Source organism: Haliaeetus leucocephalus, unplaced genomic scaffold, assembly GCF_000737465.1.
Source record: "Haliaeetus leucocephalus isolate CR32 unplaced genomic scaffold, Haliaeetus_leucocephalus-4.0 Scaffold536, whole genome shotgun sequence".
Lineage (NCBI taxonomy): Eukaryota > Metazoa > Chordata > Aves > Accipitriformes > Accipitridae > Haliaeetus > Haliaeetus leucocephalus.
This window is the reverse complement of record NW_010972972.1, coordinates 6,149,511-6,173,979: the sequence shown is the minus strand read 5'-3', so window position 1 is coordinate 6,173,979 and position 24,469 is coordinate 6,149,511. Positions and strand designations below refer to the sequence as shown.

Below are 24,469 nucleotides of genomic sequence, written 5' to 3'. Positions count from 1 at the left end.
TTGTTGAACATCTCAGTGCACTGGATGCAATCTTCTGCAACAGTGTAAAAGGCATTAGGTTTAACCATTTTTCAAGAATCAGGTTCAGTGGACCAACATTGGCAGTTTTGTGCATGACTTTCTCCCCCTTAATTTTTTACTCAGTGTGCTGTAGTAAGATGTACTTAGTGTTTGTCTGAATTAAACCCAAAGACAAACCACAGAAGATACTATGGTGCCAGAACAGCAAAGTTTGATAGAAAATGTGGAAGCCAAAAAGCCTTTTGCTGTGGATTGAAGGGACTTTAAGTCTGCTTGAACCATGTGTTCTGAGATATAAAGTGAAATTAAGGACTTCTAAGTCTTGCAAGTTCATGGCGTTTCTTTTTTTTTTTTTTTCTTCCGGAAATGCTGATCTTTATTTTTCACTTTTTATGTGCTGTTTAGAAGGTAATGGCTTCCATGGGAGGGACTTGTACATTTGTATGGTTGGCTTTTTATTGCAGTAGGCTTTTAGGAGGTCAAGGAAGCGCACATAGGGGGGCTCTTAAAGTGGACTATGAAATGATTTTGCTTAGCTTTGTTTTATCACTTCTTCAACAAATCTCTCTCTCTCCCCTCAGGTTGCAGCTTTCTAAGCTGTGCCAGCACAAGCAAAACAGTAATGCTCTGCCAGCACTGCTAACTTCAAATAAAACACGGAGCATATTTAACTTGCATTTGTGCAGAGGCGCTCGTTACAAACACCTCTTTTCTTGCCATAATACTCATCATAGGTTCTTGATTGCCTCTGGCAGGGGGATGACCAGCTCTGCAGATGATGGGAGCACAGTGGATGCCATTTACTTAGATTCAGCAAGGTTTTCTACATCCTTCTAGCCATACTGGGGAGTGGTGGACTACAAGGTGGGTGGAAAACTGGTTGCAAAGGTCAGTGGTTTGATGTAGCCAGAAGGCTGGTTATGTGTGGCCTCCCTGAGGATTAATAGTGGGACCAACACTTTTTAACATCTGTCTCAACAGCTTGGTAGATGGGATAGGATGCACCTTTTGTAAATTAATGGATGGAGCTGAATTGGGAGTGATGCTTGTTGTGATTGTGGGCAGGGCTTCCCATTCAGAAGGATGTTAACAAGGTAGAGACCAGGACTGATGGAAACCCATAAAGCTCAGCAAAGTCCTTTACCTGGGATGGAATAATCCCATGCAAGAGGTTCCCTGGCACAAGAAGGGCAGTGAAATACTGGAGAAGCCTCCACGGTGGTTGTGAGCTGGAGTGCATGATATAGAAGAGGTGATGAGCTGGGTCTGCTCAATCTGGAGAAGGTGCAGGGGGAATCTATTGCTGCTGTTACCTTCATTTACCCAAAGGGGAGGTTGCAGGGAAGATGGTGTGTGCTTCTCAGGTGTGTAGTGATACGAGGCAACAGACACAAGTTTGATTTAGGTTGCACATGGAGGGGGAGGAAAAGCAACCCCAAACTCTGAACTATTGCCTGAGGAAACATGGGAATCCCCATTGGAAAGATTTAGATTAGATAGCACATCTGCCAGGAACAGTTCCAGTATTGTTCTTGCCTTGAAGCTGGGAGTGAGACCATGACTTTTTCTAGTTCTGCTTTTCCATAACCAACCTGTTGGACTTCCATGAAGAAAGTCTCACCTTTTTTTTCTTACAAAGGTTGAAAGAACCCACCAAAAAACCATCCTGAAGATACGGTGCATGCCTGTATTATTTGTACTTCTAGAACTGGGCACCCTTTTGCAGTGCATCCATATCTTCTCAGAGGTGGGCACTAGTGTATTGCAAGTCCTAGTTTGTTGGATGCGCAAGCCTTGGATTCAACTTGAAAAGCATCAGGGAAGTATTTGCTACGTATTTTTGCTGCACAGTGAAATACAAATAGCCCTTTTTCGCTCCCTCAAGAAACGTTAAAGTCTATTTGGAGGAATAAAAGTGCAGTGCAACATTTAGTCATAAATTGAAGATTTCCAACACCGTGTTGACTTAAAGCATATGTTAGTGAAACATGTCTCTGCTTTGCAGACAATTTTTGTACTTATGCTGTGGCAAGCACATTTAAAACAAGCACAGAAAATGTGCTGCCGGGAACAATCCAGCGGTGATGGTAGGGTCATTTAGATGACTTAATAGGTCTTTTTTTTTCCTAGCTATCTGTATTAAATCAATGATTCATATAAATTATGCCAAAGGGAGTTAATTGTTATTGCATGGTATAAAAAGCTGCCAAACTAAGGGCAAAACTTTCATTGCAGTGCATGAAATAAAATGGAGTTATGTTATGATTGCTGAAAGCATAAAATGGCTGAACCTTTCACCCCTACCAAACAGCATGAACTGAAACTGCCGCAATAACGGCGGGAGCGAAGAAATTTTGGAAGCAAAGGTTTGGAGGTTGTGGCGTGTTTGGAGGCTTTGGCACATTTGGAGGTTCTCCAGAACACGCAACAAAAATTGAATGTGAAATACCCAGCTCAAGGAGAATACTGTACTTCTCCGTTGCCCAGATCTGCAGAGGAATTTAAGAATTTAACTTCATTGGTTCAGTGGGAGTTGAGCTCCTAAATATCTTTGAGGGATTAGACTGTAGGCTATGTAATATGGTTTATTTCTTATCTCTACAAGAGGGGCACTGCTACTGTCCTCTCTTGCAGCAATGTTATAAAGAAAAATACTTCAGGGTTTGTTTTTTTTTTGTGGTCAGCTACTGTGAAGATGAGGCTATGTAGGTATCTTAATTAGATAGCTATGGGCAGAGTAATAGGTTTGGCTCAGAATATGTTCTCCAGGCACATTTTCAGGGCTGTTTGAAGATGAATTGTAGCTTTTCTGAGAGGGTACATCAAGGACGCTTGAGCAGAAGATGATAAGCGTTGGTGCTAGCCATTGCATGCTGTTGCTTTGGAATATTTCTCACTGTAGTCAGTGGAGAGGAAAAAAATCCATCACATGTTGCTTAATTTCAATATGCACTTTGCACAAAATCTGACATGGCCCTGTGCTAGGGAAGTTGCATTTTAAATGGAAGTTGGTAATATAATGAGAAGAAAACGTGAGATTGGAAACACTGGCTATTATGTAAAGGAGAACGGGTAAAAGATACATTTTTAGGAATTGTTTGGAGGAAAGTCTGGGTCTTTTTGTGCAAGGAACAGTAGTCTTCAAAGTAGGAGCCAGCATGGCAAAAAAACAGAGGAACAGGTGGAAGGAGTAGCGTGGCAAGGGGGTCTAGGGTGGGACAGAGGAGGACAACTGGAGTGGAGATGTTGGCATGTCAGAGCTGCTGAGAGCAACCTGGAGTAATTTGGAATGGGTGCATACATTTATTAGAGTAGATGTGGAAGTTCGAGAGTACCATGACACACTAGAAACTTAGGAAATGGCATTACTGAAAATGGGGAAACTCCACACTCTTTTGTTACTAAGTGATTAATAACGGATAATTTCTGGCCTGCTTAGTGACCTGACCCAATTGCAAGAAACAAAATGTGTGGGGTAAGGATTAGAGTGCTATTAGGCATGGTCTTTGCTGTGATTGGCCAGTAGTGGAACAGTAAATGATTAAAGTCCTTTGCAAAAGCTGTTACAGGGCTGGAAGAAAGCTTTTTATTTTTCTCTAATATTGTCAAGAATTTTTTTTGTCCATCTGCAGTATTCAAGAAGGTGAAGTACTTAGGGGAGGGAGGGTGTATCCCCTATGATCTCTTTAAGAACTGGTCGATATTGCTCTAAATTTTGGCTAGCTTTCTCACTGGCATTGCTACTGTAATATCTGTGTGTCTCTGTGTGGCAAAGGGAATCAAGTGATGAAAAATTAAGTCTATGGTGACAGAAATTGCTAATGACTTCCACAGGAAGGAGAGATTGGGACTACTTTAAACAAGTGCTTAATAGACCCTAGTGAAAGAAATGTTGACTTAACTAATTTTTAATTGCTTTTAAGCTTATTTAAAAGTGAGTTTGTTATTGAAAAGATAAGTATTTAAAGTCCTTGAAAAATTGTGGTGAACTTTGGAAACACCTTCATGGAAAAGCAGGTACCCACTGTAAAATTATTTTTATTGATACCTGATCTTGTATGAATGGCTCAATTAATTAAGTGTGTGCAGCGATGCTGCTCGGAGATGAGTCAACATGTGTATCCTTCAGTTAGAAGACAAAATATCTGATAAATAGTCAATTGTTGCTTTAGGAAATGTCCTGGTTTCAGCTGGAATAGAGCTAATTATCTTCCTAGTAGATGGTACAGTGCTTTATGGATAAGTAAAAAAAAAATCACTTTTGTGAATCACTTTTTTAACGAGAACTTGTTCTCCTAAGACATATGGGACAGCAGAATTTGGTGTATTTTCTAGAGATAAAAGGGTTGCTAGCAAAATCATTTGGTCAAGACATAGCTTATACCGGTAAAATGATGATTTCATCAATGTAGCTTAGCTGTTTTTTTTCAAATGGAAATAATCTTTGTCAATACAAGAATCTGAAAATTGATTTTGTTGTCATGTTTTTGTTGTCATGAGGACAGAGGAGAAAAGATCACACCTCTGCCTTGTGTAGCTATATTAGCAGAACATCATGAAGAGATCAAGGTCTACTGTTAACCTGTAATTTTGTTTTGGAGTTTAACTACAAGCTGTTAGTTGGCTTTACAGGGCAGGACAAAGGATGGATAACACCATCAGAAGTGGTGAGAGAGGTGTGTGCAGGTCTTGTTCTACTGTTATGTCTCACTGTCCTTAAACTGAGTATTCCACCTGACAAATAAATGTCTTATTTTTGAAAGCATGTCTGTCTTTGCTGGAAACATCTGCTTTTCTCCCAAGAGACAAGCTTCCACTGGGAGACTTCATGCAGCATCCTCTGGGCATGTTAAAGGAGCATCGATGAAAACCAGATTCTAAACCCCAATCAGAGAATGGTTTGGGTTGGAAAGGACCTTCAAAGATCATCTAGTCCAACGCCCCTGCCATGGGCAGGGACATCTTCCACTAGATCAGGTTGCTAGATCAGGGGATTCTGAGGATGGAGATAGCACCTCCTCTCTGGGCAACCTCTTCCACTGCTGCTTAACCCTTAATATGAACTTGTTTCTACATTACACCCAGCTGGAATTCCCCTTGCTGCCACACGTCCCTGTTGGAGTCTGGCTCCATCTTCTCTGTAGGTACTTGCGGGCACCAAGGAGGAGCCCCAAAGCCTTCTCTTCTCCAAGCCGAACAACTCCACCTCCTGCAGCCTTACCTCCTGTGCTCCGGCCACCTGACCATCTCTATGGCCCTCCGTTGGACTTTCTCTTGTATTGGGGACCCCAGTACTGCTGGTTTCCAAGAGCTAGTATTTCAGATGAAGCTTCAGAAGTACCAAACCAAGGGGAATAATAACTTCCCATGCCAGTAAAACCCAGGATGTGGTTGGCCTTCCCTATTGCAAGGGCACACTGATTCACAGGCCAGTTCTTGTCTGCCAGGAGCCCAGGTCCTTTCCTGCAGAGCTGCTCCCCACCATGTGCTCTTGCATGGGATTATTCAATCCCAGGTGAGGGACTCTGCAATTGCCTTTGCTGCACCTCTGCGAGTTTCCCGTTAGCTCATTTCTTCAGCGTAACAAGATCTCTCCAAACATTAACAATTCCTCTAGTTTATCAGCCACTCCCCTTAATTTGATATGCTTTGTGAACATGCAAAAAATATTTTCTATCCTGTCTACGTTGAGAAAGCTGTTGAGAAGTACTGGTCCTATGATCAGCCCTGAGGGATGCCACATGCAACCAGCCACCAGCTGAACTTTGAGCTATGGAAAACCTCCTTTTCAGTCTGACAGCCCAGCAAATTTTCCATGCACCTTGTAGCCAAATTGGGTAGATTAGAAGGATATAATGGTGGGAGATCATGTGGAAATGGTGCAATGGTGGGAGACCATGTAGAAAACCTTGCTAAAGTCGAGGTAAAAGTGCCACCTGCTGCACTCGCATCATACGCAGAACTGGTCATCCCCCTGCCAGAGGCAGTCAGGGTGTGATTGCTGTCATCCTTCAAATCTGATATCGAAAAGCCACGTTCCTCAGCATCCTTGGATGTGTCCTGTCTGGTTCTGGGGGCTTCTGTGTCCTCGGCTTATTTAATTAGTCCTTAATTTAGTCCTCTGTCCTCCATGGAGGGTAGCACCTGTCTCCCCAAACTCTGCTACTAGACAGTGTATTGAGCTTAATTATTCTGATAGAGTTTGGAGATTTAAGAAAAACTTTCCTTCATAGACGGACTGTATAAATTGAAGTAGATTAATAAACTAGGCTAGAACATAATGCCATTTGCTATTCTAAACGTAATAAAGTGAAAATTAAGAATGAGTATGTTTGTTTCCAGTGTGTATTTTTCTGGATTACAAAATGTGGCAGATATGGTATATAGCAACAGTTCTTTGTAAACTGGTGTGTTTTAAAGACTGGCCTTAGATGATTTAGTCTTTTTTAAATAGATGTAAATATAAAAGCAAACTAGATCTCACTCTGTTTGTTTAAGTCTCTCTTATCTGCTGATGTGAGTTCAGATTAGAGTGGCTGCCTTAAATATCTTGAATCCACCCATCCTGCCGGTGTGACGGCTCCAAGCTCTGCACCTGAATCCTCTCTGGCGCTGAAATCCAGAGCTCAACAGCAGCAGGGAACTGAGCTGCCCAGGCAAATCACTGCTGATATTTTGGTAGCGATTGTCCTTTTACCAATCTTTGGCTCTAAAAGTAACCCCTCCAGTTTTCCAGTGGATTAGACTTTTTTTTTTTTTTAATCAGTAACTGGTCAGTAAGTAAAAATGGGGATGGGATTTGCTGCTTTTCCTAATCTCGCTCTGCCCTTCTAGCCTTGATATGGTATCCTTCAAGCAGGAAAGTAATTCTAACAATGTAGTGGAAGAAATGATGTAAAAGGGAGGTGTGGCCAGGGGTGATACTCAGCAGATGAATACCAACATTAGTCACTTGTCTTTCTTGCAAGCCGAGGCAACAGGATGTTCCTGGAGGAAGGATGATGCCCAACTTTGCCCGTTTTAATGACTTCCGCACTTTTCTTGCATCTCTAGTTCACATTTGTATCCTGTACATAAAAAAAAAAAGGTGGCTCTGTGTAAGATTTAATACTCTTGAGTTTAAAGAACCCTTTAATTTTAGAAACTCATTGCACGCCTTGAGATGTTGAGTCGTCGTGTATCTTGACATGGCGTTTTCATGGATGTGTGCAAAGTTGCTAGTGAAGCATGTGTGCGTGTTCCCGTGCTGGCTGGGGAGCTTGCTGCTTCCAGTCCCTTTTCACCCTCTTCCTTCAAGAGCTCTTCCCCCTCCAGACTTGCCAAAGTCATTGCTGGTGATCCCCAACCTGCTCCCACCAGTTGGACAGGACAAGTGCCAGGCATGGGTCTTTGCTTACCCAGCTCTTGGCAGGAGCAAGCTCAGGAGATACAAGCAGTCCTGGTAGCCTTTCTCTCCTGAGCATCACCAATGTGCTGTGGCATTTGGGGAGACCAGGGGTGAATTTCTGCTCGTGGTGTCCTTTTTACTCCATGCAAATTCTCTTGGCTGCGTCTTGTATTTTCTTTCTTCAGGGTGAAGCATTTTTCTTGGGAGTTTCACTCCTCCTCTGCTGCCTGTTCCCATTGCTGGGCTCCCTTAACTGTGCTGGTACAACTATCTGAGGGGCCATATGGTGAACCAGATCAGTGAACAGCAAAAAAGGTTATTTTTAACCCAGATCAGTTCACTAATCTGGTTCACTGTACAGCTCCGTAGCAGTCGTGTTGGTACAAAGGCAACTGGCAATTTTTGAGGGGAGGAAAGACGGGAAGGCGCTTCCAGCCAGTAATGTCCATGCGGTTTCCTGCCATGTTTTCTGCCTTCCAAAATTATTTCTTTCCAGGCGTTTATTTCCTGCTAGGTATTTTCACAGATGTTTTGGCTTCCAGTTCCTCCAGGTGGATCTCATCTGATATTTTTTTTGCCAATACCTCTGGTTTCTCAGGGCTTGTTTTTTGTTGGGTTTTTTTTTTTTTTTTAATGTGCCCTGAGAACTGAACTCAACTCTGATCTGTATAATCTGTGTATATTCATTAACTTTTTGCCCTATTCTTCCTTAATTTGGATACCAAATGCGTTAGGCTGTATGACAAATGTCTGTGGTATCCTGTCTATGGTATCTCCTTGCTCCCAACCCAATACCACACCCTTTATTGTTGCCTTTAAGTTCTAGTCCTTTACTTGTATTCACTGTGTAAGTAAAGGTGTCTGAATTAACTTTCAGCATAAAACACTGTCAGTGCTTTTCCTAATGTCCAAATAGATTGTCTGTCATGTTCTCATTAATCCCTCTTTTGTAATGCTGTGAAGGCTTGTGTTAGAGTGTTTTTCTTAGATTTTAATTTTTTTTAAATAGAGGTAAAGGTCACACTGAGGCTGCTATCGCTGAAAGGTTTATTTTTATTTTTAAGATGATGGCTGCATATAACTTTTTAATAGTGAAACTTTCTGAAGGTTGAGCATTGTCAATAGTGCAGTAAATCGTTTCTTTCAATTAACGCTAATCTTAGATAATGAAATTGTTTTCTTTTGACTACAAAGTCATCTGCGACTTACAAACCTCTAAGTGTCTTGTAATACATAAATTGCACAAGTGAGAATAACTAATCCAGAATCAATACTTAAAGAACCAGTTTTGAAAAATTGATGAAAACAGGAGGTGAATAACTTCAAAATCTACTTTTGAAGAATTTTTCCTGCTGGAATTAGAAATGTGTTTGAAACAAGTACAAGCCTGATGTACGAGGCTATGCACACTCAATGTCAGCCCTCCCTGCTGCCCCAAAGAACATTTATTCTGCAATCTCAGTCAATTTAATTTTATTTATTGGAGCCTGGAAGATCCCTTCCCATATTGCTGGGTTTGGATACTCAGAGGGTTAAACACAAAATGTTGTGGAATAGGATTTAAAGGAAGGTGCCTGGCTCCAGTCAAGCATCATTAGATCTTGTCCTGTTGGATTTTAGATCCTAACGTTTTTCTCTTCCTTCAAAAATCCCGGTCTTGGTGAATGTCCGGATGGATGACCATGCAATTCAAGGGACTCAAGCGGTACAGAAGGTTTTTGAGATGGAAAATTGGCTCATGAGGAAAGTTTGGCAGTGCTGTCCAAGTGAATAAAGTTATTTTCTCAGTGGAGGATGCTGTATTTTTGCTCTTCAGCACGTTAGACACTTAGTGAATGTTTTTATCTTCATTTGATAAGTAGTTGTGGAGTGTATTTTTAAATGAATTATGCTAACAGTATTTTATCTGCAATCTACCAAGGCAGGTTTTTTAATCACCATGTTCTAATTAATTCTTAATCTATTTTATAATCGATGTACCCAGCTCCTACCAGTGGAGTCCAGTTTTACAGAAAGAAGAACAAAAGTAATGGATAAAAAGGGGGAATTGTAGAAGAATAATTGTAATAAGTTCATTGTGAAGGTGTAGGTACTAAAACAAAAGCAGCAAACTAAATTTGGGTCATAGGAGGGGAGGATAGAATTAAAATGAAAAATATTGTATCACTGCTTGAAATACCACATGTAATTGATGAAGATATTAGGGAACAAGTTTTTTTACTAAGTAGTGGCAGTAATCTTAAAAGGAAATGTTAAGGGATTTAAACTTTTTCACACCAAGAAGAAAGTGGGAGGGGTGGGAGGACTTCATTATGGAGTAGGCTGCAGGAACCCTGTTAAGTTTCTTTGCTCAACTTGATAGAGGTAAATTGCTTTAAAAGCCAGAGCACATAATCGAATAATTAGGAAATTAGAAGTTAATGGGAAGCTTGCACAAAACATATTCTACATGAATTAATGAATTTATTCAGCAAGTTGGGGCAACTTTGGCTCCAGAAAAGGAGTTGACAAGGGTTGGTAGGAAGTCAAGTGTAGTAAGCAGGAGCTGGAAGAGTCTTGACTCTCAACTGAGATGGTTTTCCACTTGCAGTTGCAAAAATCTGCTGTACAAGCAAAGAAGGCAAAAATCTGTGAGGACTGAAGAGAGAAGGTTTAGCAACATTCCATATCTCTAAAAAACCCAAACAGTACAAACCCCTCACCACCAAGAAACAAGCACTTCCCAAACTCAATAAGGCATCCAAGTATCTTCTTCATACGTCTCAGCTGGTCAACGTACCTTCTTCAGACATCTCAGCTGTTCGTGGCTGGCAGTGCCTCTGCCCACAGAGGGGGGTGCCTGGTGGGTGAGTGGATGAGGACAGTTCCAGCATCTCTTCCAGACCCTCTAATATCCAGATCATAACTTTAAAATAGAAGGATCAATAATACTGGCCAAGCATGAAAGACTTTTCTAGCTAGTGAATATTTCTCCTTTTTTTTCTTTCCATATTTCATTTCAGGAAAAACTGTGTAGTTTTTTCAGGCACTCCTACCTATGGTAACATTGTCAGCCCAATAACTGGGGGAGCTGATGCTCTGCCTTTGCTAAAGGAGGTGGATTCCAGCTTTCCATCAGTGTTTGCCTTGCCTGAGCTTGCCAGTGAGAGCTCAGCATTTGGCTTTCTGTGGTACCACTGGATGATGACAATACCTCCGTCAGCTCCGAAACTGAGCCTGCAAGAGACTGCTGGGGTGGCAGGAGTGGGAAAAGACAACCTGCATCTCTTGGGGAAGGCAGGGTTGTTTCTTCTGTATTTTTGAAGTCTTTGCTCCCCACTCTCTTGTCTTTCTCTGCTCTTTTAACAGATGGAGCAATGAGCCTGGTTAAACTTAGAGACAACCAGGAAAAAAATAATATTATCATTGAGATAATAATTGAGGAGGAGAGCTGCCTTCTTCCTTAACGCTCTTCCCCAAGGAAGCAGTAATCATATTTACTTGATAGGCACTTGTGTGCTGGATAACTGCTCCTTTTGATTTCTAGATGCTTCATGTGAAAGCTCCAGCTAGATGGGTATTAAAAATGCCATGTTACAGTTCAAATGTCCACCCTAGATATGCTGTATGCCTGCTGGTCTTCAGCACTAAAATGACTTCATTCCCTTGGCTTGCTTTTTTTTGTTGTTAATCTACAGGGAGGCAAGCTTTTCTCTTCCCTTTCTACACAAGAGGCTGAGGTTTCTCCAACTGCTGCTCCTCTCCCACTGATTTCAAGAGGAGCAACATTTGCTGGTAGAGCTGCACCGGTGTGCTGAACAGGGGGGCTTAATCCGAGATCATACTCTTAATGAACATGGTTGTGCCAGAAGAACTTCCCAACATTGTGCTATTTCCCTAAATTTTCCAAATTAATACTTCCTCACATGTCATGTTTTCCCTCTTTAACATATATTTTGTTTTTCTCATTCTCTAATGAATGTCTTCATACTTTTACTCAAAGGCCTTGATTGGGACTGACTACATTTCTGCAGATATGTCTAAATTTTGCATGTGTATAGCATCACTGTGGTTAGAGAACATGGCAGGCCAGGACTCCAGCTGAAGAGGGGTGGGAGATGGGGTACAGCACGAAGCAAGAGAGCATGGTGAGGAATCTGACACAGCTTCAATTACATTTACGTCTTGCACCTTCTCACACACTCAAGTTAAGTGAAGATCCATGTGAAACTAGATTTTTTTTGTGTTCGTACTCATTTGAATGATTTCTCTTAAATTCTGACCATTTACGACTGGTTTTTGAATGGTGACTGAGGGCAGTGATGTGTGTGTGTGTAGGCATTTGGATAACCTCCATCTCCGTGCAGCTCATCACAGCTTCTCTCTGCAGTAGCAGCATCCAGTTATTATGATCCTAATCGTTTTGACTTCTGGTCAAGAAAAAACAGAAAAGGGACCAAAAAACCCCCCGAAAAAGGGTGATTCTGCTCAGTGTCTGTGTGGCAGCACAATACAAGAAGGTATTGATGCTGTTGCAGCTAAAGAAAGATCCCACCGACAAGGTTAATGGGAGGTGGGTACAGTACTTCTCTCTGTCTCTTTAGCAGCTAGAGACGAACAAAAAGGTGAACTTTCTGATAATCCCGCAGCATTAAAGGTTGCTGCAATACTGTCCTCCTGCTAAATTGAGGGGGAGCCTGGAAACCCTCATGTATTCAGCACACGTAGCAGTGTTGGACACATCTGGGGAACCTTTAGTATTTGCTAAGCAGAGCTTAATGACTTCCTTGGCCATACAAGTGTAAAGATGTAAAAATGTTCCAAAACTTGGACTTGAAGCAAATTTAGCTATCAAACCAGCTCTGCTAAATGAAATAGTAATGGCAAAGGCATCGAGATTCGAGGTGTAAAAGCAGTGGAAGGAATGATTGTTGATCCCATGGTTGATGCTGAGCCTAGCATAGCTGGCAAGGCGTGCTTTTCACAAAATTGCTAAAGGGTGGAGGAAGACTTGGGGGAGGTGGTTTTCTCCTCCATTTGCTTGGACCCAGATTATTTTCTGCTTCTTTCTTGCCACAAAAGGAGTCATTTGTTTAATTTTACAAAATGTTACTGAAGCTGTTGGAACTGAAACTGCAGCCCACGTCTTCTTGATAAATGACTGTGTGTATTCCTGGAAGGAAGTTAAAATGGGGCTGTGTTATATTTGGTACCTCCCGAAGCACTGAGGCTACTTTGAGTACAGAATGTGCTCAAAGAGACTAATTTGCCACTGCAGAGCTTGATGTGATGAGATTTGTCAAGTCGTCGTTTCTGCTGGAATTCACTTATGCTTTCCTCTCTCTCCTCAAGATGTTTGCTTATATATTTAGAGTTGTTATGTCTTTGAACTGGGGGACCATAAAGGCAAGTTAAAAAGCCTAAAACCAGGATTAAATTCCAAGCAATGAATATGCTTACTATAAGGTGGAAATACAGAAGTCAAGCACCCATACAACAGGTGGAAATATTACTGAGCCGTTTCCCTGAGCGTGCTCACACTCTTGGTAACAACAGTGTTGGGATTATCTGGATGTTTGAGCATTAGTAGTGTGGATTTTGACTTCTTTCCAATGATGCCATCTCAGATGGTATGGTGGTGGTTTCCTGCAGCAGGCGATTCTGGGAACTTCAGTAAAAATGAAGATTTTTTTTTTTTTTTTTTTTTTTTTTTTTTTTTTCTCCTGTTCTTTTCCAATTTCATGCTGTTCCTTTGCTGGGCTTGAAGGGCCTCTTCGTGTAATACTGCAGGGAAAGGTGGGAAGGATCAGCACTCCCAAAGAAACTCTCTGTTGTTTTACAGGATTCAATGTTTTCTGCATCCTGTTTTCTCCCTGAGAGTGTTTTTTGAGTGAATGTAAACTAATACAGGATCAGCGGTTAGAAGCAATGAAAAAATATTTAATGTAAACCTTTTGGTACTGGGTTAATTAAAATAAACAACTGTTAGAAAGAGCACTGGTCCTGGTTTGTGAACAGTAGGTTTTCTGTTCCTCTGTATAATGCATAAAGCATGTGGAGCTGCTTGAGAGCTTTTTCTGTGTGCTGTACTTTAATTTGAGGTATTTCGTTTTCAGTTGTCTGAGCTTTTGTGTCAGCTGGGAAGGGAGGGCGTAGGAGTAATGTGTAAAACTTTATTTGGCCTGTTCAGTCCCAAATCCTGACAAATAGCTGGTTAACAAGTATTTAAATGAAAGCTTGAACTTAGTTTTCTCCCTTTTGAAAGCTGAGAAGATCCTAGTTCTGATTTTATCCGCTCCTGATGCTGTTTGTTTCTAGTTTCTATGCAATTTTTCAGCAGAGCGTAGGCAAAGCGTAGTTGATGTAGACTTTGTGCGAGACGCCCCATGTGAGTATTCCACCCAAAGTCATTGAGCTGTAGTGTATAGCTGCGGAAAGATTTCGTGTCTTGATTTGAAGGTGCAAATGTTCAATTTCTGCTGTCTTTCTCCCTATACCTGTGGTGATGGAAAAATGTATCTTTGGTATTTTTAGGGGAAGGCAAGTTGAGGTATTTATTTGTAGGAGAGGTGCAGTAAATGTACATGTCTATTTGTTTAACGACAGCAGGTAGGAAACATGAGTGGCAGATCATTATGTTACACTGTCTTCTTTGCAACTGATGGTCTTTTAGCTGGCTCCCGTATCCCTTCTCTCTCCTTCTCTTATCCTGCATCTCCATCGCTCTTCCTTTTTTGACTGCATTTCTTACCTGTACCCACTTCCCCTTTTGCTCTGGTGTAGAAAATCCACTCTTTGCTAGAAAGAGCCGTGTTTTCTGTCTGACAGGTTTGCCCGCAGAGCCTCACGGGTCTCTCTCTCTTTCTCTCTGTTGGTTGCTGCTGCAGAGCTGTGGAATGCTGTGAAGACTCACTGCCCTGCAGCCGTAGGCAGACTCCTCTCCGGATTATCTCCTTCTGAAGGAAGCTCGTATCCAAGAGGTATCAATTCATGTTTTACATGCACCCTTCAACTGTAGTGCTTGAGTTTAGATACTCCTCCAAACACCTTTTTCCCTGCTCCCTCCACAGACAGAAAAGCTTTGGATGCCATGGAGATTGCAAATACTGATTAGAAAGTGTTGGTGTTTGGTATGGGTTGGACCCTTGTTTATATTAAATGAACTTTGGTGCAGAATCGCGTTACATTTTAAACTAAGCAATAATTTCTGACTTAAGAAATGCATAAGCTGAAACTCTGGCAACACTGTATGTAGCGTATTTTATTGTGTTGATTTATAAAGTTAATAAACCTAAGGTAATCAGCAGACTGGAGTAGAACACATAGTAGGTATGTGCTGCTCCTATAAAGAATTGTGAGAGTTAGGGGTTTTTTAGTGTTTATTAGTCTTACTATATTCTTAGTAAATAATTTATTTTTGTTTGATATTAAAAAGAAGGCAAAAAGTACTGCTTGTGTTCGCTAGCTGTATCACTGTATTTTTGTATCACAAAATCACTGGGTTGGCAAAGGCATGATTCCTGGTATAAATTCCTGTCATTTGCCTGTAGACAGGCAAATTATTTTCTAATAGTTTATTTGCAGTCTTTCATAAAAGAAAGCTAGAAACATTTTTTTAAAACACAAACTTCGCAGTGTAATGTGGTCTGTAAATTGGTTGGAGCAGGTTCTATCGTAACTACTTATTTTTGTATACGGTGCCTAGCATTATGAGACCTGAACAGGTCAAGCCCTCTAAGCATTTATATATAAAAAAATCAAGTATGTTTTAATAGTGGTATAATGTGATATACAGCTAGCTATTAAATATGAACATACCACTTCAGGAAATCCCTGTGCTGCACATGGTTACGGGCTGAAAAGTATGCTGGGCAAATGTCTGTACGCCTGCCCTGTGCTTAAATTTTCCCCTAGATATTCACACTTGGTTGTTGCTGCAGAGAAGACACTGGGATAGCTGAAGTGTCAGGCTGACCCAATCCAGCTGTTCTTGTGAAGGATTATGGAAAAAACAGGGTTGACTTTTTTTTTCTCCCCTTTTATATGTTTTGCTGCTTGCCTAGTAACATGAACTTCAAATGTCAGCTGCCAGGATACTCACTGAGTGTTCTGCTCCCACTCTAGTCATATTTGCTGAAAACCAGATGCAGGCAGGCAAACAACAGTGCTGATGGGTACTCTCTGCTCTTGGATCCACTGCACTGCACTGGGATCGAACACTTAAGCTTGCTGTGACCCTTACCCTCCCAATATTTTAGCACACAGAAGTGCTGCAGCCCTGCTTTGGAAAAAACCTGCCCTGATTAGATAGATGCCTGTTCTTTGGGTATGGACGAAATCAGGCTCTTGTTTCTTCCTCATCCCATCTTCATCAACTCAACTCATCTATTGTGGGACGGGACAGAAAGTGCCAAGTATTTCAGAAAAGCTTTGCTTCCTCCTTGCTTGTGCCAATCTTGAAGTAACAATGATGGGCTCCTTTCCATCTCTCTCTTCCCCTTTTTGTTGAATATCATGCTAGAAAAAAGGATAAAGGAAAAAAAAAAAAAGGACTTCGATGCTGCTCCTGTCCCCTTTTTCTGCATACTGCTCCCCATATCTCCAAGTTGAAGCAACAGCAGGAGACACAGTTGAGGCTATGCTGCTTTCTCTAGGCCTGAGAAACAGAGGTACAGGGCTGCAGAAGGGAGAGAGGCAAAGCCAAGGGTGTGCATTTGATGGGTTGTGAGGTAGAGAGAAAGCAGAGATTGGGGCTGAGTTGCTCAGACTGGAGAAGTGGGACTGGCACTGATGGGAGATCTAGAAGACAAGATGTTTTTTCAAATGAGAATATGTTGTGAAGCGTTGGCTTTGCATCAGCAGGAGAGCCTCTGGTCCATGGGGCTCCTGGTGCAATTCATCTTTAGATTAAGAAACTTAAGTTTAAGCTTTGTGTGTGATAGGTGTCTGAGCTCCAGCCTGGTACCTGGAGATCTTGAGAGTGGAATTGATGGAGCCTTGGGAGATTTGGCTGACTAGCTACTAGTTGTCCTCTTCAAGCTGATTGGGGTTGCTCTCAAAGCTGTGACTGCCCCATGTCTCTACGAGCCACTTCAGACATTTATTTTTCAGGTGTCTTTATCTTGGGTTGAAACTCCTGCTTTTAGACTCATGATGGTAAACAGTGTTCAGAAATCAAAAGGCAGAAGAAATTTTGTTAAACGCTCGAATGTGTGTGTGCCCAACCTCTTAACTTGGTTTACTTAGGTAATTTCCTGCTTGGGAAGTACCGCACTCCCCCAGATCCAAAGTGGAACTCCAGCAATTAAATAGTTAATGTGTGTGTGCATGTGTGTAAAATTCATGTGTATCTAAAAATACCTCTCTTATCTGTGTAATGGTTTGGTTTGATGTAAATATTTTTAAATGTGCTTTTACATTAGGCTGGTTTTTATATACTGTGTGTGAGTGGAATTTGGTGTGCGGTTAACTGGGCCTGGACTTTATGTATTTGCTCCATTCACCTCAACTCATACGGAAAATTCCTGATCTCTAGTCTCCTGACCATTTATGTCAGTTTGGTGGGGTTCATTTGGTGGTCTTCACTGGGCTGGGAATGCACCAAATCCAGAGATGAAGTGAAGCATCTTGCCAGCGGGTGATGGATACTTCTCTGCTGTTGGGACATGGGTACCTCACTTAGCAAGTTTTAGTGCATGAGCAAATCCTTTGTTCACAGATCTTAAGTTTTCTTGAATTGTCAGCTCTGTTTTGGAGAATAAATTCCCTTTCAGAGAACATATGATATGGAAGGTGACTTCTGTCAAGCTGAGTTATGTACTGTGTCCAGCTCTGGGGTCTCCAGTACAAGACAGACACGGACCTGTTAGAGCGGGTCCAGAGGAGGCCACAGAAATGATCTGAGGGCTGGAGAACCTCTGCTGTGAGGGAAGGCTGAGAGAGTTGGGGTTGTTCAGCCTGGAGAAGAGAAGGCTCCGGGGAGACCTTACTGCGGCCTCCAGTACTTAAAGGGGGCTTCTAAGAAAGACAGAGACTTTTCACCAAGACCTGTAGTGACAGGACAAAGTGCAGTGGTTTTAAACTGAAGGAGAGTAGGTTTAGACTGGACATAGAAGTGTTTTACGATGGTGGTGAAACACTGGCAGAGGTTGCCCAGAGAATTTGTGGCTGCCCCATCCCTGGCAGTGTCCAAGGCCAGGTTGGATGGGGCTGTGAGCAACCTGGTCTAGTGGAAGGTGTCCCTGCCCATGGCAGGGGGGGTGGAACTAGGGGGTCTTTGAAGGGCCCTTCCAACCCAAACCATTCTGTGATTCTATGTAGGTCCTACGTTCCTATGAGACATCATATAATTGTTTAAGAGTGAAAGGAGATCCCTGTCCCTTGTTCCTGCTGGAGTCTAATGATGGTGATACCAAAGACAGTGGTTCATGTTCCCTTCTTTCCTTTGGGTCATGTTTAGAGGAGGGAAATATGTCATATTAGAACGTTAACAATGTTTTAAAATGTAGCCTTCTATCTAGTCTTGACATTTTGTAGGTTTTGGCCTGTTTATTTCCGTGTGCTCCATGACACAGCTGTGTCTATGAACATGCGTCTGAGTTCGGAGCACGCTGCTCATCCGCACAACTTGGTGTGACTGTATCTACACTGCAGTAGTGTGTAAGTAGATGGAGCATAAACTGGGGCTCGGGAATATTGCCTGTTGCTTCAGGGCTCTTCAGTTTGGAGATATTTCAGTCTTATGTTCTAAGAGCTGAAGCTAGTAGCTGGCGAGAGAAGGGCTGAGCCTCTCAGCTTGAGGTTGCTGGTTCTCTGATTCAGGTGGTGGGCTTGAGGGAAGAAAAAGCTTACTGTTGTCTGTGGGGTGTATCAGTTTGGTTATGAGAGCAGGCCAGAGGACTGGTGTTTTCCACCATACCACATCACCAAATCTGTGCTGAGTGTGTGACATGCTTGGGCATTTCCTAAGGATGCTCTTACAGTGAGCGGGAACGGCTGCCTTAAGAGCAGAACCCTCCAACATGTTCCTTCTGCTCTTGTTGCTTTTGGTTTTGCCCAGCAACATCTTGCCTTGTATTGGAAGAAACAGGAACGTGGACACTTTTGGTAGAGAATGTAGGTACTCTTCTTTCTCTTAAGCTGTATCTCCTTGATCTCTACACACAGTCTGACAGTCATGGAGCAGCAAGGCGCTCTTAAATGTATCTCAGCTGAGACAGTTTCAAGTCCCATAGGGTGTTGGATTTTGGTTGGATTCCCTTTCTTCCCTCTCTCCGCTGCCAGTCACAAATATTATAGGGTTTGGAAGGATTTGAGATCTATAATTACTTTGCCCATCCTTGCTTCGTGGGAATTTTCACTTCCTGAGAAGTTTTTTATTCCTTTGTGAACACTATTGCAAGGCTGGATGTATCAGTGAAAGAACCCCTGCTCCGTGATGTACCTAAATACGCTGTAACATATCACATAGGGAAATTTCTTCCCTGCATAAGGTGATGAATTTATAAAGATTAATGACCCAGCATTTAATCCGAAGTAGCATTCTTGCAAATGCTTCTCTTAGTCAGGTCTAATCCCTTAAAAAACCTCTCTTTTAATGTGTTTGCCTCAGTATATTGTGGCAATCGGAGTCACGGGCTAATCACGCACACATGAACTGTGACTGCAGGTCCCCAAGCTGGGCTGTGTCACTTCCCACCATACCCACTGCAGCTCTCTGGATGAAACCTGCGGCATCCTTTGGCTGTCTGTGGTGCGTGATGGATGCTGCGGCACAGGGATGCATTGTAATTAAGTGTCAGGATAGGAACATCAGCCTGAACATCCCACGATGATTAGTTTGGGGCATAGAGGAACTATTTTATTGACAAAGCAGCTTGTGATTCTTTATGGCTGAATACTGCTGACATACAGTAATTGTTAGAGGAGTAAGACATCATTAGGAAGATGACATTTCCCATAACAAGGGAAAAAAAATCAGCTGTCAAAAACTGATTTAAAAACAAAGGAAGGTTTTAATAAGATTTATGGACATAAGCAGTAAAGAAGATCTCTGACACCAGACTTCTCAGTATGCTCTGGACTGACTTTCTACTTTTGATCTATAAGCTTATGTGGCATATTAAAGTGTGCTGTAGATATTGCCCTGAGGTATGTGGAGAGTGCACCAAAATACTTTTTGTCTGTCTAGTCAGCCAGAAAGGCGCAGTCAGGGTCTTTTTTCTTTCTCTGAGTTGAGGATGTGAGTCGTATCTACATCTCTTCTTAAAAAAATATGTACGTATCTTGAAAGCTTTGTGGCCTTGACTTCTTTTTGGACTGAGGTTTACCGCATGGGTATCTTTGCGTAGCCCTGTGGTAGCTGCTTCTCTCAGAGGCCAGACTGACGTCCAGCAGACTTGCAAAGTGAAAGTCCGAATTGGCCACTGTACAGAGAGCAAAATGGATTTCAGAAACAACAGAAAAATGGAGATCTGTGTTTCCTGACGAGGGAAGAAACAAAACCCTAATGAGAACTCTTCAAATGATGCATTGAAATGAGTGCAGCATGCTACAGAGAAGCTGCTGAAGGGCCAAGCCAAGTGGGTGATAGTAGGAGGTCTACTTGACGTCCAATTTTCTATTCATGCCGAAGAGGTGCAATAGCACACTCGGGTCTTGCAGTCTCTGTGGCTGAGGTGAGATTATAGGGAAACATCCAGTATGTTCCCTACACCTTTCTGGAGCACCTTCCTGCTGTGTTTGCTCCACATTTCTGCTCTCACAAAAGCCATGCTGGAAGCAGTGGCCTTTCTTTTAGATGTATAATTTACCACCTCTTCCCGGTGTGCCAGCCTTGTTTGTATTGATAAATGAATGTTCTCTGTGTACAGCCTGCAGATAATTCTGCTCGTCGAGTACAATGCTGCTAAATATACCTGTTTCTGATTAAGTGCATTTGAATTTGTGAGTTTGGTTAATAAGCTACACCTTTCAAAGATTCTTTTGTTAACTCATAAAAGCTGCGTGTTCTTGATTTACAGTGCCAAAAGGGGTAAACTGACATTAAAAGCATTAATTAGTCTTGGTCGACTGCACAAAGAATAGAGTTGGTGTGAGCCAGCTTTTGATTTAGCCCTTTGTGGGCCTTTGATTTTTGCCTAAGCTTGTTAAAGGGTCTGTATCTCTGGCTTTTTTGTGCTAGATTGTGTAATTAGAGTTTAGTGTGAAATACAGAGACTGGGCTTGAAGAGCAAGAGCCCTGTACAATTATAAGCAATAAACTTGTAAAGCAATTGGCCAGAACTTTACATATATTTTAATATAGAAATGTTCTTTTTAACATGTGGATGTGATAACTTGGTATTGTTAGATTTGCAGTAACCATATCCAGAGGATTTGTTGTAAGCTGTGGGCACCGTTGGTAAGCCTCAGAAAGGATATATTCTCAAGAGCCTTGGATTTGCCCGTTGTGCAGTACTTCAGCAGCATGTGAATGTAATGGAAGTTTTGTAAACTGCATCGCAAGTAGCACTGATGTTTTTACTTTTCCCCTACATCTTCACCCATTTCGTACAGGCTAAGAGGAAAAAACCCCAGAGCTTGCAGCATTGCCTGGGTTTTATACTTGGAATTCCTACATTATAACATTTATGAATGTATTTCAGTATATGGTAGTTTCTGTAGTACCCAATTCTAGCCATCTATCCTCCACACAAAAGTTTGAAAATTAATTGAAATGCAAATCACAGGCTAAGTTTTTGGGTTTTGGTTGTTCTTTTTTTTTTTTTTAAATAAACCTTCCATAATTATGCTTGACTGCAAAAAAAGAATACCATTGGTATAATTTTGATAATTGCCTCTGGTTTGTTTGTGAATTAAGATTTCCCTCTGTCCATATAAAGTTTCCCTCTGTCTTAGATATTATCGCATTAACTGCTCTATAAAAAGAATGTTGGACTGGGTTTCATCCAAACTTGCTAATACTTGTCATTAAAGAGTCAACAGTTGCCCAGTGTGGTACCTCCAATATTGCCTTCATTTCCTTTGTATGACAGCGTGTATTATAACAATTGACTGTGAGACTTACTAACGATGACCCGCTGTAGAAATATTTTTTAAACATACAAATATCTAGCTGCATATGAAAATCTCCACATTTCCCACTGTTGAACATCAGAGCTCACAGAAGATTTTGAGTCCCTAGATGAGGGAGAATGGTGGAATACATCTGAAACTCCTCGGCTTAAGAAAAAGCCTTCTTTGGTTTCCTGAATATTTTGTATGTGTATAATGACACACTGATGTCTTCTATTGTAATTTGTACTTTAAAAGATGTTTGCTCTGTGAAGTTGTCTGACGTTCTCTGTAGGCCAGTTCAGGGTTTGGCAGCTTTGAAAGCATAATAGCATATGCTTTTCCCTCCTCTCATCGTTAATGATGTTAGTAGAAACCCAATAGCAACCGGAGACGACCTCTGCAGGTAGATGTTAATGATGGTTTTATTAGAGGGTGTCATGGGCTGCTGCTGGAGAGAGCCTCCTGGCTTCTGCTGGGGTTAGGACACAGTGAGAGCTGTCATCTCTCTCCAGATACGCTCATGCCCAGCTCCTAAACCTATGGTGTACCGTTCAAAACGTGTCCACGTGCTACCTTTGGCCCCATGGCTGAAAGCTGCTGGACTATGGACTAGCGCATGCCCACACTTTGCTGTCAAGGTGCTGCCTTCTTCCAACCCTATGGAAAATTCCCTTCTGTTTTAAATAACCGAGGTTCAATAAGTGAAGGTGGAGAGAGACCTCTGTTTTTTGGCTTTTTAGCAAAGTTGTAAGGTAATGCTAGGATGGGTTTGAGGATTTTTTTATCATCTTCCTCTTTTTCAGAGTCCTTGCTTGAATCCATTTATGAATGGAAATGAAGACAGAGAGCCATTGTAAAGAATTGTGATTGTCATTCTGCCTGGTCCAATAAAGAGTTGGGGTTAGAAATAAAACTGTAGTATTTGTTAAATGACAAATTAGGATTGTTTTCCTTTGGTTTGTTTTTTTTTTTTTTTTTAATTTTTTAGACAAGTTGTGCAGCTGTTTGATTTTTAAATTACAACTTCTTAAAATGCTGAACATTTAACCAAGTGTCAAATTTTGGGTATCCTGTATTACATCATAGGTTTCCAGGTTCTTTATGGAGATGATAGGACAAAACAGACGATACATGCGGGTCCCCAGAAGCTCTGAATTGCCATGTCCTCTGCAGCAGGACAATGGTTTGCAACTCTCAGTGAGGCTAATGATGAGAGCTGGTACTAAAGCTTGTGCTGGGTTGGGATTTTTGTCTTTGCTCAAAGGTGGATGCAAAAAGAAGCATTTTTAGAAGAGGATGTTGCAATTAAAACAAAAAGCGTGGCCTGCCCAAGTAACATACCTGTGCTAGTGCTGGCAAGTGCATGTGCTGCTTCACCACCAAATTAGTCTTTGTTCCTGAAGGATTTTTGCGAGCGCTTGCCTGCTGGGTATCATCCTCTTGCTCATTATCATCGTTGTTCCAGTGATGAGTGGCATTCCTCAGGGGTCCGTATTGGGACCAGCGCTGTTTAACATCTTTGTGGGTGACATGGACAGTGGGATTGAGCGCACCCTCAGCAAGTTTGCCGATGACACCGAGCTGTGTGGTGTGGTCAGCACGCTGGAGGGGAGGGATGCCATCCAGAGGGACCTTGACAGGCTGGAGAGGTGGGCCCGTGCAAACTTCATGAAGTTCAACAAGGCCAAGTGCAAGGTCCTGCACACGGGTCAGGGCAGCCCCAAACACGGATACAGGCTGGGTGATGAGTGGATGGAGAGCAGCCCTGAGGAGAAGGACTTGGGGGTGTTGGTTGACAAGAAGCTCAACATGACCCATCAATGTGTGTTTGCAGCCCAGAAAGCCAACCGTGTCCTGGGCTGCATCACCAGCAGCGTGGCCAGCAGGTCGAGGGAGGGGATTCTGCCCCTCTGCTCCGATCGGGTGAGACCTCACCTGCAGTTCTGCGTCCAGCTCTGGGGTCCTCAGCACAGGAGAGACAGGGACCTGTTGGAGTGGGTCCAGAGGGGGGACACAAAAAACGATCAGAGGGCTGGAACACCTCTGCTGTGTGGACAGGCTGAGAGAGTTGGGGTTGTTCAGCCTGGAGAAGGCTCCAGTGAGACCTTGTTGCAGCCTTCCAGTACCTAAAGGGGGCTTATAAGAAAGATGGGGACACACTTTTTAGTAGGGCCTGTAGCGATAGGACAAGGGGTGATGGTTTTAAGCTAAAGGAGAGTAGATTCAGACTAGAAATAAGGAAGAAATGTTTTACGCTGAGGGTGGTGAGGCACTGGCCCAGGTTGCCCAGAGAGACTGTGGCTGCCCCATCCCTGGCAGTGTTCAAGGCCAGGTTGGATGGGGCTTTGAGCAACCTGGTCTAGTGGAAGGTGTCCCTGCCCATGGCAGGGGGTTGGAACTACATCATCTTCAAGGTCCCTTCCAACCCAAACCATTCTGTGATTCTGTGATCTCTGCAATATCTGCGTTCCGGAAAGTGTTTAAAGCATATGATTCTGCTTCAGATATTAAGTTTGCTCATGGTTATTAGTGTAAGACAAAGCATGTGATATGCTATAGGGACTGTCCAGGAGAAATTTCCCTTTTCCTGGGAAGCTCATAATCTAAAGTAGAAGAGGTGATCTAGGAATTTGGGCTCATTTATTGGAGTTTGAGGAAAATCCAGTCTCTAACAGGGATGTGGGAATGCGGCAAGTTAGAAGAGGACTGTCCAGGCAGAGCAGGTAGAGGACATGGGCAGAAGAACAGTGAGGAGGTCCTAGGATTGAGTCTTGGCAGGAGGATGCTTTTATTTTCATGAGCCTTGTAAACATTGCTAACCTAATTTCTTCAAATAAATTACAGAGCAAGGTGGTAGGGAAAGCAGAGCAATTCTGCAGGGAGTTTAGTTTTAGATTCATTTAGAATCAGGAGTTAGACTTAAAACAACAATTTAGATTTAACCATTTCTTTTAAAACCTGATGTCCTAGGGAAATTTGGCTTTTGCCTTACACTCTCTGCGTGAGTGTTTCTACTCTGCAAAC

At 42.3% G+C, this 24,469-nt stretch overlaps 1 protein-coding gene across 2 annotated transcripts in view; it reads left to right on the top strand.

Annotated features, from left to right (window-relative positions):
• The window catches only part of FAM168A (family with sequence similarity 168, member A), a 187,314-nt gene that overhangs the window by 27,814 nt on the left and 135,031 nt on the right, over nt 1-24,469 (top strand). Inside the window, exon 2 of one of the 2 annotated variants that reach the window (XM_010576636.1) lies at nt 14,275-14,367. The gene's annotated coding sequence lies outside the window, so the exon portion shown is untranslated. Of the gene's footprint in view, nt 1-14,267; nt 14,368-24,469 lie in introns of those variants that run through there. The other variant, XM_010576635.1, reaches the window with a different exon arrangement.